This window comes from Schistocerca serialis, chromosome 8 (assembly GCF_023864345.2).
Source record: "Schistocerca serialis cubense isolate TAMUIC-IGC-003099 chromosome 8, iqSchSeri2.2, whole genome shotgun sequence".
NCBI classification, from domain to species: Eukaryota; Metazoa; Arthropoda; class Insecta; order Orthoptera; family Acrididae; genus Schistocerca; species Schistocerca serialis.
The window spans coordinates 492,586,553-492,602,134 of record NC_064645.1 but is presented as its reverse complement, the minus strand read 5'-3'; the positions used below and the strand labels follow the sequence as shown (position 1 = coordinate 492,602,134).

The following is a 15,582-nucleotide window of genomic DNA, read 5'->3' as shown; positions in this document are numbered from 1 at the left end:
CGGGATGAGAGGTGATGCCTGAAATCTGGTATTCTCTGCACATTCTTGACACTGTGGATTCCGGAATACTGAATTCCCTAACGATTTCCGAAACTGAATGACCCATGCGTGTAGCTCTAACTACCATTCTGCGTTCAGAGTCTGTTAATTCACGTCGTGCGGCCATAACCAGGTCGGAAACTTTTTCACATTCATCACCTGAGCACAAACCCAAAGCATTGACCTGTTGTACCTTGTACACGCGATACTACCGCCATCTTTATATGTGCTATCCCATGACCACTGTGTGGTTGTATTTTCGTACATCAGTAGATGACGTATGAATAACCCTCCCTTGTCCAGATGACTACGTACTTGTGGATGTTTTGTACTTCGGTCCCTGAACTGGACTTTGTGACTGATGATGGTGATTTGTTGCTATTAAGGCGATTAAAAAAAGAGCCGGAGGCTGAAAATTAAAACAGCTGGATGGATCGTAATGCCATTGCCTACGGAAGAAGATGTGGCCCTATAAGAGCGCTGATGAGCCAAACTAGCCGCTAGAGGGACACGGACGCACACCCACTTGAGGATAGAGCGAGCATGTACACGCGTCGGCCGAACAGAGCACCCAGTTGTGCTGAAAACAGAGACCTGCAACCTTCAAAAGAAAAGCAAATGGGTGTAGTGTGTTTCCTGACTGGGGAAAGATTGCGGGGGACAGAAATTCATCACAGAATGGCACAAATGTACGAAGAGGAGTGCATTGCATGGATCAAGGTGTGGCACATGCGATTCAAGGAAGGCCGCACGGTCTGGAACGCCACACCACATTACTGATAGCGTTCAGCAGTGGATGCCCTCATTATTGAAGACAGGTGAGGTATGTTGACAGCCCTTGCCCCAGATATTGGACTGAGGGTCGGAATAGCTTCGGACGTACAGTGTCCGACTAAGAGTGGGACACTACTATTACTGTTACTGTTAAAGTTGTTGTTACACTTTCTGGTCTCAACGGCTTCCTTGTTGACAGAATCTCAATCGGTGGATGCATGGGATAATATTTTCGTTTCAGCACAGGTTTGCTCGTGAGATTAAGTTCGAAATTTCGATTTTTAACTTGGCGTCTGTGGTCAGTATTGAGTTCTGAAATCGTTCGTATGGACTGATCAGTATGACTGCTACCGCACTCACAAGGTATTTCATAAATTCCAGGATTATCGGGACCAAGGCTGTTCTTAACTCTGCGCAGGTACCTCTGCCCAGGACTCTGTTTGTTGTAGCTCCAAAGAAAGGCAGGGATGCTCTAGGATGATCAATTGATTTCCATCTCTGTCTCCGTGTTATCGTTTCTTAGATTGTTTCTTCTTAGAGGCCGCTGACATAATATATCGAACACTATAGCCAGTTCTCCGAAATAATTTTGTTAATTATATGCTATCGGGATGCAGAATTCATTGTCACAGTTTTAGATGTATTTAAAATCGCTGTTAGTATCATATCCCAATGTCATTTGGCGACTCATTGTAGGCTATGTGGTGAAAATAGACTCGCGTAGCGGACTTATATAACCAGTCAACTTAATTTATTAATTATACTGCCATAATTTTAGTTTAGATTACGTATGCTAATCAACAAATACTAGCCATGTAGGTACAAAACATGTGATACAACCTAGGCAAACCTAAAACCTAATGTAACCTAACCTACACCACTAGCGACACCTTGCATCCTATATCCTACATTTTTCCGCCAAGTGTGCTGTAGAAATTGTGTTCCAACAAGGTGTGGCTCCACGAACAGAAATGTAATATAGTCGGCCGGGGTGGCCGAGCGGTTCTAGGCGCTACAGCCTGGAACCGCGCGACCACTACGGTCGCAGGTTCGAATCGTGCCTCTGGCATGGATGTGTGTGATGTACTTAGGTTGGTTAGGTTTAAGTAGTTCTAAGTTCTAGGGGACTGATGACCTCAGAAGTTAAGACCCATAGTGCTCAGAGCCAGAAATGCAATATTGTTGATTTAGGTTAATTTTCTTCTAAAACAATGCTAAAAGTAGTGAACAGTCCTCTACATCCAATTCAGCCAAAAATATGTAGCTGATTTTAGTTTTACAAAACAGTTTCTTATGTGTAATGTAGACTCTGAGTAGTTCCGACAATAATTTGCTTTGTTTTGAAAGAGGAAACACTACCTTAGGAGATCCAGGAACTGAGGAACAAGCAGGTGATAAAAGAAAAGAGAAGAAGAAAAGCAAGGGAGTATCAACCCAGCCAATGTCTCTACAGGCAAGGAGATACAATTACACTTTGTATTTGGCACATGAGGAAAAAAGAGAGCGGATTAATGTGCAAGTCTGGTAACAGAGACGGGGCCGTATTTCTCTGAGACACCATTCCAGCGTTAGCTTTATACGAATCCGGATAACTGCGGAAAACTTTATTCATGATGACCGAGTGGCTTACACGAACCACTGCGCCTCCTCGCTTGGCTGTAAATGAGTGAAGAATCTGTGGAATAATATCTCTGTGCTCTTGATAATGAAAAAGGCTGCCACATTTCGACGAAATAAACGACTTTTACCCGCAAGGGAATTTGCTTTTTATGACAGTTTTATTTGTAGAACAGTCCAAGACAACCGAATAACTTCAAAACCGATTGGATTCCGTCAAATCACAAGAAAGAAAGAAATGTGTGAAGCGGAAACGGTACGAAATTGGAGCATATCGTCGGCACGAAGAACAGAATTCCGAAAAGCCGTTATTTTTGTTCTGTTATCGACAAATGTAGAGGCTCGCATAACGGACGATCGAGTGGAACAGGAAACCATTTCGGAGGCACAAATGAATGCGAATTTCTGTTCTGAGGTTCACCTTTCAAGTTTCTTTTTACTCTCGCCGTGCTTTCAGGCACTCGGGCAAAAAAGGCTAAGACAATACATGGCGTATCTTTGGCTCTCGTTTCGATACGGTTCACTGACTATGGCGGAAGGATAGATGCAAATGAGTCTTCCAACATCCCTGCGAACAACGTCACACACTCGAGCGTACAGAAGCAGCGATCGGTCACCGATTCTACAGCGAACTGGGTCTAAGTTCACAGAAATTTTAGAAGCTGTCAGCTATTGAATCGCACCCAGTAATATAGGTCAAAAAGCTGATGACGTTTGCTAGGGACTGATTTCACTATATCATGCATATTAGAGAGGCATGTGACAGCTAAGATTAAGATACACCCACGAATATTGCGAAAGGCAGTGTAATGCCTACGCCTTAAAAGAACACACATGGTGCTGTTGCTATCGAAAAATCACTTTTAACTCCCTTTTTCTTTTTCTGTTTATTTTTCAGCGTAGTGACCAATTCTCCATAAACAACGGTCGTAACGTTCTCCCAGTCGTTCAGTTCCTTGACGATAGAAAACCTCTCCTTGGTCACTGAGCCATTCGAGAACCAATGTATGAACAGCGTAATTGCTGGAAAGTTTCTTTCCTCTGACATGTTCTTTCAGCTTGCCGAAAACATGAAAATTCCAAGCTACAAGTTCTGGACTTCTTGACCGGTATCACGAATGTCTGTGTGGATATGGTCACATTCTCGGAACTATATAACTACAGATGGATGCGATATTGCATGTGGTCCATATAGAGGTAGAATTTCACGGTGAATCTGTGTGCAGTTCAGAAATTTTGGCCATAAGACTCGAATTGTACTGTGTACTTCAGCTTCGGGCCCAATTGCCTTGCCGCAGTGGTAACACCAGTTCCCGTTAGATCACCGAAGTTAAGCGCTGTCGGGCTGGGGTAGCACTTGGATGGGTCACCATCCGGTCTGCCGAGCGCTATTGGCAAGCGGGGTGCACTCAGCTCTTGTGAGGCAAACTGAGGAGCTACTTGATTGAGAGGTAGCGGCTCCGGTCTCGGAAACTGAGGTACGGCCGGGAGAGTGGTGTGCTGACCACATGAACCTCCATATCCGCATCCAGTGACTCGCATCCAGCGAGTCTGAAATAGGGTGTATTACTGGGATACGACAATGTGATGCATCCATCCGGGAAACTGATAGTCGTGAGGAAGGAAGTGTTTCGGCTGTACAACGAGTGTGTGCAGAATGGTTCGTGGGAGGCCGTAGAATACGACAAGGTGGGTCAGATCTCACGACCCAGACCACCCCCGAGAAGTTCGTCTCCTCACACGAACGGTATTGCAGGACAGATCGCCGCGCTCCTCGTCTCTGGCGCAACAGTGGAACACATCCTACACAATCAGGGGTGACAGTCCGTCACCGTTTATTACGGCATGGGTCACGCGCACGTCGTCCAGTTCTCCGCCTGCCTTTGACGAATGTGCAGAAACATGCTAGACGGCAATGGTGTATGGAACGACGTCATTGGAGACAAGAATGGCATCAGATAACGAAATGATAATTAAATCGACACCCTAGCTGCAAATAGGGGTTGATATATATCATTGGGGACATGTTGAAAATGTGTGCCCCGACCGGGACTCGAACCCGGGATCTCCTGCTTACATGGCAGACGCTCTATCCAACTGAGCCACCAAGGGCACAGAGAATAGTGTGCCTGCAGGGACTTAACCCTTGCAAGCATAGTGCAGGCGCACTATCCTCTATGCCCTAGGTGGCTCAGTTGGATAGAGCGTCTGCCATGTAAGCAGGAGATTCCGGGTTCGAGTCCCGGTCGGGGCACACATTTTAAACATGTCCCCAATGATGTATATCAGCGCCTGTTTGCAGCTAGGGTATCAATTTAATTATAATTTCATTCTAGAGAAACTGCACGGTCATCAATGGTATCTGTTCTTTCGGGAACAGATACTACCTTCATACATAGCATCAGATAATGTTTGCGGACGAATCCAGGTTCTGTTTGTCTGAAAATGATGGCCGCATTTTGGTTCGCTGCAGACATGGGTAGCGGCATTGCAGTGACTTCATTCGCACAAGACATACAGCACCAACTCAAGGTGTTGTGGTGTGGGGTGCTGTTGGGTACAGTCACAAATCACACATGGTGCGTGTCCATGGCACTGTGACCAGTGTGAGGTACGTGAACAAAATCCTGTGATGCGTAGTCATATCCTATCTGCATAACGCCCCAGATGCCATTTTTCAGCGAGAGAATGTACGACCACATGTTGCTGCACAAACATCTGTTTTCTTGGTGTCACAGAATTTCAACCTTTTGCCTGGACCGCCAGATCACCATACTCGTCGTCAAACGAAAATGTGTGGGCTATGGTGAAACGACGGGTGCAGCGCTATGACCCAGTGCCAGCCACCACAGATGAACTTTGGAACCAGGTGAGTGTTGCATGGATAGCTATACCTCGGCACGCCAGTTGCGCATTACACGCGTCGATGCCGTCACGCATGGAACAAGTTATCAGGACTCATGCCGGACCCTCTGCCTACTGGGCAACAGGACGCATGCTGAAACGAAGTGACTGAAATGCTAATGATTTCTGCAAAACATGCTAATGTGCATGTCCTATGGATCCATTAAAAGATTTTCTGTTTTTCTTTTTTCTGAACAAGAGTGTAGTTGCCAAGGCATTTCAGCCACTCACCGTGTGCGTCTGCTACACGTATCGCTCTTGTTTCGCAATGGTGTTAGTCTGAGATGACATGTGTAACTTATTTTCTGAGGTGTCTTTGTACATACAACATTCTAGTCACCTGCTGTCGCTCCGTGGTACTATAGCAAATATTACCTTAAGCGATCTCCTGTGTTCCTGGAGTATTTCTAAATTATACAATCCTCTCGTATTTACCCGTGTCATGTAAGTTCTCCAAGATTATTTGGCTAACAGATTTCTTGCCATCTTCGGGTTTTTCCTGATAACTGCGTCCTACATTTGTTGACGGTTACCATCTCCACCACTCCGTTCCTGTCGCTATCCAGGCAGCCGCTATGGTTCGGGCAGGTGGTGATGGGCTGTGGAAAGCGGTCCGTAGACTCCACGCCATCGCCGGATGCGGACCTCACTGTACGGGAACGAATTTCTCTCTCTCGGCTCACCACACGTTCCACATCTCATTCAGCTGTAGGCCGCTATCTTTGTCGATTAAGCCACCATTGACCCGAATTCCAATGGCCTCCTTAATCACGCAATAAAATTAAGAGGAAGAATCCCTGAGTATCATGGTTGTGTTGTAACCTATAGTGCGCTCAGTTATAATTCAACGGTCAGGCATGGCGATTTATTGGTCTGGCGTAATTCACTGTAGCGTCTATGTTCACGGCAGCTCTGTTCTAATGTGTGTACCATTTCCCCGAAGTATACACTGCCGCATTGGCAAAGTATTTTGCGAAGATCTGTATCATCCTTTACTTAACCTATTAGTATCTTGGTCTCAGACGGTTGCTGGGATGTGCATTTGACACTGCGTCGCTTCAAGATCCTGCTTACATATCTGGAGGTGTTGCCGACGAATGAGATGCACGCTAGTGATTTGTGTTCCTTTTTTCTTGCTACTTTTGTCTATGTACAACCTGCGTAATCGCACGCCTTATCCGCTGTTGTCTTGATCGCAGATGGTTCGCACCATTTGAAGAAACGCGTGCAAAACGCCTTTAGGCTGGTAGTTGTGGTGACTACTCGAGACGGTTGCATACAGGTCAGTATGTGTGTAGGTTTTCTGTACACATTGTGTCCCAGCTTGCCACCTAGCTTCCGTTTCACCAGGACATCAAAGGGAGAACGCCATCATGTTCCCTCTTCATGATCAAGTGTATGTGGGAGTGGAGTGAACTGACTTAATGGAGAAATTTATCTAAGGTGGCCCGTCCGTGTATCTAGGCGACGAACGAGTCATAAACGTAACAGCAGGAACCGGATGGATTTAATTGGGCTAGTAATCTTGCATGAATAAATTCGCCACTTTGTAAGACACACCATGGCGACGCAATCTGTTCATAATAATTTACATCGAGCAGTAAGTAAACGGAAGTTAGCTCAAACTCTGAAAATGAGACCATTAAATCAACCGCTGCCGAAGAGATTGGCAGCTGCGCGGATAGCCACAGGAGTGGGGCGCAGCGATGTAGGGGGTCAAGCCTAACGTACGTAGGACGCCGAACCCAGCACAGCAGCAATCGAACCACCTCAACACGGCAACAAATCTGTTTGCCGAAATATCGTAAAGAACGTACAACGTGACCTAAATGGACCCCCAAGAATTCTACATACACTACCTGGCTTGTAAACTATGTCTCCATTATGAATAACAAGGAACAGAGAACTGGGAATACCAATAAATACGAATGCGCACTAACGGAAGTACCAGATGACTATTCTTTTTCACAGAAAGTAATAGTCTTTGGAAATTATCGTGGGTAACCAGAAGCCCAAACCGCTTTTTAGTAACTCCGAAGCATAGCGGGAATTCTGTATTGTTCTCAGCACTCGTAATGCGTATTTCCATTGTCACTATTGGCAAAATGAAAATAAATGTCATTCGAATTATCTCTGAATGCCTCCAGTGACACAGACGTTATTGTAAGATAAAAACACTTCAGTACATAAAGTTGACAAAAAGCGTATAATACAAAACCGTTATAAGTAGGCTGTTTAGGTTTTTATGTTGGTAACGCCACGTCGCGCTCTGTATGAAAATCGCTGACTGTGCTGTGTGCAGTCTGTGGCTGGTTGGACTCATTGTTGGAATATTCGCTTGTGTAGTGTTGGGCCGTTGGATGTGAACAGCGCGTAGCGTTGTGCAGTTGGAGGTAAGCAGCCAGCAGTGGTGTATGTGGGGACAGAGATGGCAGAGTTTTGAGAGCGGATGATCTGGATGTGTTTCCATCATAAAAAGGAAATTTGTAAAGATCGATGTCATGAATTGATATATTTATAAATGATGACTTTTGAACATTATTAAGGTAAATTCATTGTTTGTTCTCTATCAAAATCTTTCATTTGCCAACTATGCCTATCAGCAGTAAGCGCCTTCAGTAGTTAGGATCTTTCACTTAGCTGGCAGTATTGGTTCAAAAATGGTTCAAATGGCTCTGAGTACTATGCGACTTAACTTCTGAGGTCATCAGTCGCCTAGAACTTAGAACTAATTAAACCTAACTAACCTAAGGACATCACACACATCCATGCCCGTGGCAGGATTCGAACCTGCGACCGTAGCGGTCGCTCGGTTCCAGACTGTAGCGCCCAGAACCGCACGGCCACTCCGGCCGGCTGGCAGTATTGGTGTTCGCTGTTTTGCAGTAGTTCGAATAACGAAGATTTTTGTGAGGTAAGTGATTTATGAAAGGTATAGATTATTGTTAGTCAGGGCCATCCTTTGTAGGGATTATTGAAAGTCAGTTTGCGTTGCGCTAAAAAAAAAAAAAAAAAAAAATGGTGTGTCACTTTAGTGATGATCAGAATAAGTAAAGAGAGAAATGTCTGAGTATGTTCAGTTTTGCTCAGCTGTTTGAAAATCGAATAACGTAAGAGGTTTACCAGCACAGTCAATTATAATTTTTCTAAGGGGACGTTACATATGGCGACTCTGTCAGTATCCATGTGTAATGGCCCCTTAGAAAAATTATAATTGACTGTGCTGGTAAACCTCTTATGTTATTCGATTTTGAAACAGCTGAGCAAAACTGAACATACTCAGACATTTCTCTCTTTACTTATTCTGATCACCAATAAACTGATACACAATATTTTTTTTAGTGGTACGCAATCTGACTTTCAATAATCCCTACAAAAGAATGGCCCTGCAGGATGTACCTTTCATGAATCACTTACCTCACAAAAATCTTCGTAATTCGAACTACTGCAATTCAGCGAGCACCAATACTGCCAGCTAAATGAAAGATTCTAACTACTGAAGGCACTTACTACTGATAGGCATAGTTAGCAAATGAAAGATTTTGATAGAGAACAAACAATGCATTTACCTCAGCAATGTTCAAAAGTTATCCTTTATAAATATATCTGTTCATGACATCGATCTTCACAAATTTCCTTTTTCTGATGGACACACGTCCAGATCGTCTGCTCTCAAAACTCTGCCATCTCCGTCCCCACATCCACCACTGCTGGCTGCTCACCTCCAACTGCACAACGCTACGCGCTGTTCACATCCAACTGCCCAACACTAAACAAGCGAATATTCCAACAATGAGTCCAAGCAGCCATTGACTGCACACAGCACAGTCAGCGATTTTCATACAGAGCGCTACGTGGCGTTACCAACATAAAAACCTAAACAGCGTACTTACAGCGTGTTTCATTTTTTATTACTTTCATGAAGAAACCATCAACTGGTAAGAAGCTCTTATATCAAAAAATGTTATGTAATAAGAATTATTGAAGATATTAATTTTAATTCGTAGTCAGTATACATATGGCATAATAAGTAGCCTGTATACTGCATTCAGTTTTTTGAGAAGCAAACTATGTATTAGGAATCTGAGAGTTCATCTCCTGGCCTCCACTTGTTTTATCACTCAATGGATAAGGAGTTAAGTGCTGTCATTCCTGTAACATGTGATTTATTGAATAACAATAATTGTATTCCTGAATAGTTGGATCTACAGTAATTGTAGAAACCTTTTGCTACTGCTAGATTGATTTTATTAGGTGCCCTTCAGTTTGTCTGAATGCAAAACGACCGCTTCTCGTGCGGTGTGGTTAAAGTATTTTATTCTCCACACCTGCAGATCTACTCTTACAAAGTCCGAATTAATATTCATTATCATTTTTACTTGGAAATCATTATAGTATTTTTACTGTCAACCAGCCTTCAAACAATGATGAAGCTCAATGGCCACCAGGGCCTGATACATCAGAAGCCCATGTTCTGCGAAGGCTTAAGAATTTAAAAGAAGAGTATTCAGTACGACAGAAAGTTTGATTGTATCTTGCTGTGTATATCGATGAGTCCAAGGAGAAGAAAGCTATATCCAGTGGTAATTATTTGAAAATAAGGAAATTATATGATACTACAAAAATATGGGGACTTCGCAACAAACAACAGAAGTACCGGGTGAGGACATCCTTTCTTTATCTCCTGCTATCCACAGTGGATGTATCATATTCCATCACAATTTTTTCAATTTGAAATTTTAAGAGTTTTAATTATACTAATTGTTGGATTCTAGGGCGTCGTGAGATTAAGACAGCCGTTATTGCATTCCCCATAGTCAAGATGTAGGCGTTATCGTGTCTTTTAATGTCGCGTGCATCTTCTCGAAAGCAAAAGAAAAATTTAATTATTGTTAACTGTATTACTTATACGCTAACAAACACAAGTGAAATGATTAAGATTAATTTTCAGATTTATTTACTGTGTTATGATGAAAATTGACAACGTAGAGGTTGGGGCAAATAAAAGCGAGCAGGGTAAGTGGATACGATTGGACATGAATATGTGGCAATACTAACGGAGGAGGAAAAGAGCTACAGCTACTTCCTGCAGGATATAGCAACTATCCATAGAGCCGGCCGAACCTTGGAGCACATTTACACAATCTTCGCGCCGGCCGTAGTGGCCGTGCGGTTAAAGGCGCTGCAGTCTGGAACCGCAAGACCGCTCCGGTCGCAGGTTCGAATCCTGCCTCGGGCATGGATGTTTGTGATGTCCTTAGGTTAGTTAGGTTTAACTAGTTCTAAGTTCTAGGGGACTAATGACCTCAGCAGTTGAGTCCCATAGTGCTCAGAGCCATTTGAACACAATCTTCGCACCTGACGGAATTGTTAGCAGAGGTCAGTCTGGTCGCAGCCCTACCTCTTCACCCAGATCCCTAATCTGTCAGTGTGCGATTACTTTGTGTCGGGGGCCGTCAAGTCTGAGGTATATTGCAACAAAACTCTCATTGTCTTCGAGAAATACAGCACAATATTTCGGATGAGACTGCAGTGGTTCCAGCAGCCCAGCTTAAATCTACCTTCAGCAATTTGTTGACCGCGGCCCAAAAGTGCTAAGAGACGAATCGTGGTCACTTCCAATATCTGCTATAGTCAGGTCAGTATTGTATTTCCTTTCCTCTGCTATATTTCCTTGTACTCTGGTTCTCTGGGCTCTTTTATTTGCCCCACCTTGTAGAACATGTGGATCACGTAGAACAGAGTCAAGAATGTCGAAAACGGCAATATGATGGAGCCGAACATTGAAATTACGGACGCCGCCACCTTTTAAATTCAAGTAAAAGTGGATATTGCTTAAGAATTTAAATGAGGGGTATGTATCTCGATGTGTGTAATGTTAGTATGCACATCATTCCAACGCATTTGTAACGTGTCTTTCCCGAGGCAAAACTTGACTCATTAATTGCATATTTTCAACAAAATTTAAATACTTCATTCATTTGAATCTGCCAGAAGCGAAACATACGATGCAGAGGAGCATATAATGCTTGATAATCATGCCAAGAAAGATCTTTCATGACCTCTGAATCGCCATAATTTGATGTCACAGTGCTTTCTCACTTTACACTGAAGGTATCATGGAGATAAAGTCTCGTCACATTGTAGGACTACTGTCCTAGACGCAGTTTCATATGTTAAACATGACAGAGCATTACGTCTAAAGGGCGTTTTATTCTAGTTGGCACCACTCGAGTAACAAATTAGTTCGTTAATACCCTTTCATAGACGCTTAAATTAGATGGAGCTCCCGTGAAATGGAAGCGTCCATTTCTCATCGCAGAACTGTACGAGCATCTGAAACTCGTTTGGGCGGCTATTGAATCTCTGTGCTCATTCAGATGCAGGGCCAACTCACGCACCTCTTCTCCGCGTCGCCATGCACGCTTATCTCGACGTCATCTCCCGGGCGTTGCGGTTAATTAAGGCCGGAAAGCAGATCTCGCTGCCAGGTATCGATCGCTAAATCCTAAAGATAGCGCCGTATTAAGCGGACCGCTTGAGCGGAATTAGCGCTATACACCACCATTTCCACACCCGAGTTTCTTCATTTAGTGGGTTAAGAGACTGAATGGGTGCAGCTATTTAACACACGCGATGTCACACACAGAGAGAGAGAGAGAGAGAGAGAGAGAGAGAGAAAGATATTTTCAGCGTTGTTGATGTCGAGTACCTCAAGCTATTTTGAAACAAGGAACACGATTGTAGAACACGAAGTTTCTTGTTCCTTAGTGACTCCGTTATTTCCGTGTTCCTTGGATCGCATGTGCGATCTCTCGCTGTGATTAGGTTCGCTTTTACAATTACAGTGCTCTGTCTCAGTGAAAATTACGGAAACGTGCTGACCATTTAGAAGATTATCTTAAACTATGTGACTTTTTCTTATCTCTTTCTTCTGTACAGTGATCTCGTATAACTACGTTCAATCATTTTCTCTCTCGTTTCCTCTGTAACGCACGTAAGAGTGCACACACACACACACACACACACACACACACACACACACACACACACACACACACACGCACACAAACAAACAAACAATCAAAATTTTCATATTATTATGCATTCATAAATTTATCTAAGAAATAGAAGTGCATTTTAATATACACTCGTGTCCAAAATTAAAGCAAGAAACGGAAATTTTTCAAGGTTGCTTTTATTTTGTCACAAGGCAATATAAATAGATTATAGTAAAGAAGAAACAATGTAAAGAATACAGAACTTAAACTTCTGCAACATGCATAACGGTAGACAAAAATGTTCTTTCTTTTCTCCAACTTAACGGATTTGCACACACATTTCGACAACTGGTTAATGTGCTCGGTATAAGGTGTGACCACCTCTGGCGGCAATACAGCCCTGACAACGACAGGGCATGCTGTGAATTATGTCATTAATCTCATGTTGAGGCAATAACGCCCATTCTTCCTGTTGAGCTGCTCGCTGTCTTGGTGGTTGGTTGGTGGATGCTGACATGATGCAAGCCGTCTCTCTAGTGCACCCCAGACATGCTCTATGGGATTCAAATCTGGAGAGCGAGCAGGCCACGCCATGTGTGCAATATCTTCCGTCTCCAAGAAAACATAGCCACCTGTGTTCGATGAGGTTGAGCATTATCGCCCATCAATACAAAGTCTGGGGAGGACCTCGCAACAACGGCAAATGAGGTTCCAAGATCTCGTCACGTTACCTGACAACAATTAAACCTTGCCGATTCACCCGTACAACTTTTTGAAGAGGGGCTCAAGTGGTCAATATTATCACTGTCCACTCCATTGGGGATCGTCCTCGATATAGGTCTCTTTCCACAATATTTGGGTCCCATCAGATGCGAAATCCCTTGAGACTAAATCGGGACTCATCTGTGAAAACAATATTTTCCCACTATTCGGCCGCTCAGGTGGCATGTTTCCTTCTGTGAAGAAGTGTCATAAGTAGATATACAGAAAATCTCCTACAATAAGGGACAATCTTCCGAAGCGTTCTGCACACCATTTCCCTCTGTACAACACGTCCAGTGGATGCTGCGAACTCACATGCCTGCTGCCATGCGGTACTATTGCGGACTGTCGTGCCCTTACAGCCAAATAACGATCCACTTTTTCTGATGTCACACGTGGTCGGCTCTGTCCTGATCTTGGGGATACAATTTCGGTCTGTATTCACTGTGGCTACATCCGAGAAACAACAGAACGATTCACACTAAGCTATCGGGCCACATCGGTTTCCGACTGTGGTGCTTCCTCTCCTCCTCTGGCCTTCCACCGCTGAGAGTCTGGTAGGCATCTTGTCTGTGCCACACTGCTCTGTTTGTGACTGTGTGCACAGGGATTGTGGATGTGGGGCTACCCGGCAAACAGAACGTCGTTTCATAGACGCCCAGACGTCATCGATTGCATGGTTGTCCGTTTACCTGAATGCCATCTTCCGTGCAGAACACGATAGTAAGGACATCTGGTTGACAGTTTGTATGATTATATCGTGAATTAGACACAGGACGGAGAAACAGCGGTTTGTTACTTTAATTTTGGTCACTTGTGTAGTAGTCTGGAACCGCGCGACCGATACGGTCGCAGGTTCGAATCCTGCCTCGGGCATGGATGTGTGCGATGTCCTTAGGTTAGTTAGGTTTAAGTAGTTCTAAGTTCTAGGGGACTGATGGCCTCAGATGTTAAGTCCCATAGTACTCAGAGCCATTTTTTTTGTAGTAAATTGTTTATATCGCTAGGTAGATGGTCAAAGATATTCATGGCTGTATACCGCACCACTTTCTTTGACACATTGACTCTGTGTATTATCCTAGTATTGTTACTCTTGTTTTGAAACTGTAATTGATTGTTGACAACAAACTTAGTTTTTGAGTAAATCGCAAGGCTGCTGTCAGTATGCCCAACGGTTCAAGTCGCTATGTACAAGGGATACTGGAATCGACAACATATTTTGTCCTCATTACGCACCTCTGTGAGACAAATACTTTTCTTCTAAATGACGACTTACGCAAAAATATGAAGCCAAAGTCATTATTGGTTGGAAATAGGGAATCTGACATCCGTAACACAAAAATTGCAGAACTAAGCCTTTTACGATAATCTGTAACATGTGACATCCAGTATTTGTTCCTATTAATATAAGCATCCCCATTTGCAGAGAATCGGTTGTTTAATTCGAGAAATATGTCTAGTCATTATCATCTTCTGTGGTACTCACTAGACTCTTCCCAGTTCTTTTATTTCTGCCTTATGCACAAAGAAATTCTTATGCTACAATACTCGACACTTCTCCGTTTTTTACGTCTTTACGTGGAGACTAAGTGGATAAGTCCCAGACTCTCAGTCCCTTGACTTTTTTCTAGCACTTAAACTGTATGGTCCATCCGGACACCTACTAGTGGGCTTTAATATAGCGTGTGTCCACCCTTAGTTTTCATGAGGGCTTGAAATCTGCTGGGCACACTTTCAATGAGGAGTCTGAATATGACTTCTGATATTTTCCCGGCGTATTTCTTCTTCCAGTTTGCAGCCGGATCCCATCAACATTCTGCCACGATATTTCGGCCCAGAGAAGTCCGGCCATTCTCATGTGCGTAGACGAAGTACTGACGAGACATGATGCAGTCCTGGTATTCAGAGCGAATTCCGCGCATGCAAATCTTACTGGCGGTTTACGGCGCATACGTTAGAAGGTGACATGCGCGAGGCAGCCACGTTCTGTGTGCTGCCCTCAGTGGTGAAGTAAGAACAAACTAATCTCTGAGTATCTGCTGAGCGTGTCGAGTCCGCTATGACGGCATTATTTTAATAATAGGATCCAATCTTTATCCAGCTGAAAGCCGTTATCACGATTCATTATATTGTCAGCAAGACGTGTTTACACGGATTCTTTAATTACAGAGTCCCAGAAGCTGGAAACCGGTGCTAAAATTTTGGTCTTATTGTATTTCATTGAGTGTCCCACGGAGACGCAATGGTCTGCCACTGCTGATTTTAAAGGTCGCCGCAGACGGGTGTGTCTTTCGTGTTCTACACAGCGTTCCTGGACCGTTTGTGTCGTCTGACCTATACAGGGCTATTACAAATGATTGAAGCGATTTCATAAACTCACTGTAGCTCCATTCATTGACATATGGTCACGACACACTACAGATACGTAGAAAAACTCATAAAGTTTTGTTCGGCTGAAGCCGCACTTCAGGTTTCTGCCGCCAGA

General features: G+C 43.7%; 2 non-coding genes across 2 annotated transcripts; one reads left to right on the top strand and one right to left on the bottom strand.

The window, feature by feature from the left end:
• Nucleotides 1-4,468: 4,468 nt before the first annotated feature.
• Nucleotides 4,469-4,543, bottom strand: Trnat-ugu (transfer RNA threonine (anticodon UGU)). The gene has a single exon. It is a non-coding gene; the product is annotated as a tRNA-Thr (tRNA).
• Nucleotides 4,544-4,609: 66 nt separating this feature from the next.
• Trnat-ugu (transfer RNA threonine (anticodon UGU)) lies at nt 4,610-4,684 on the top strand. The gene has a single exon. It is a non-coding gene; the product is annotated as a tRNA-Thr (tRNA).
• The last annotated feature ends 10,898 nt before the right edge of the window (nt 4,685-15,582 follow it).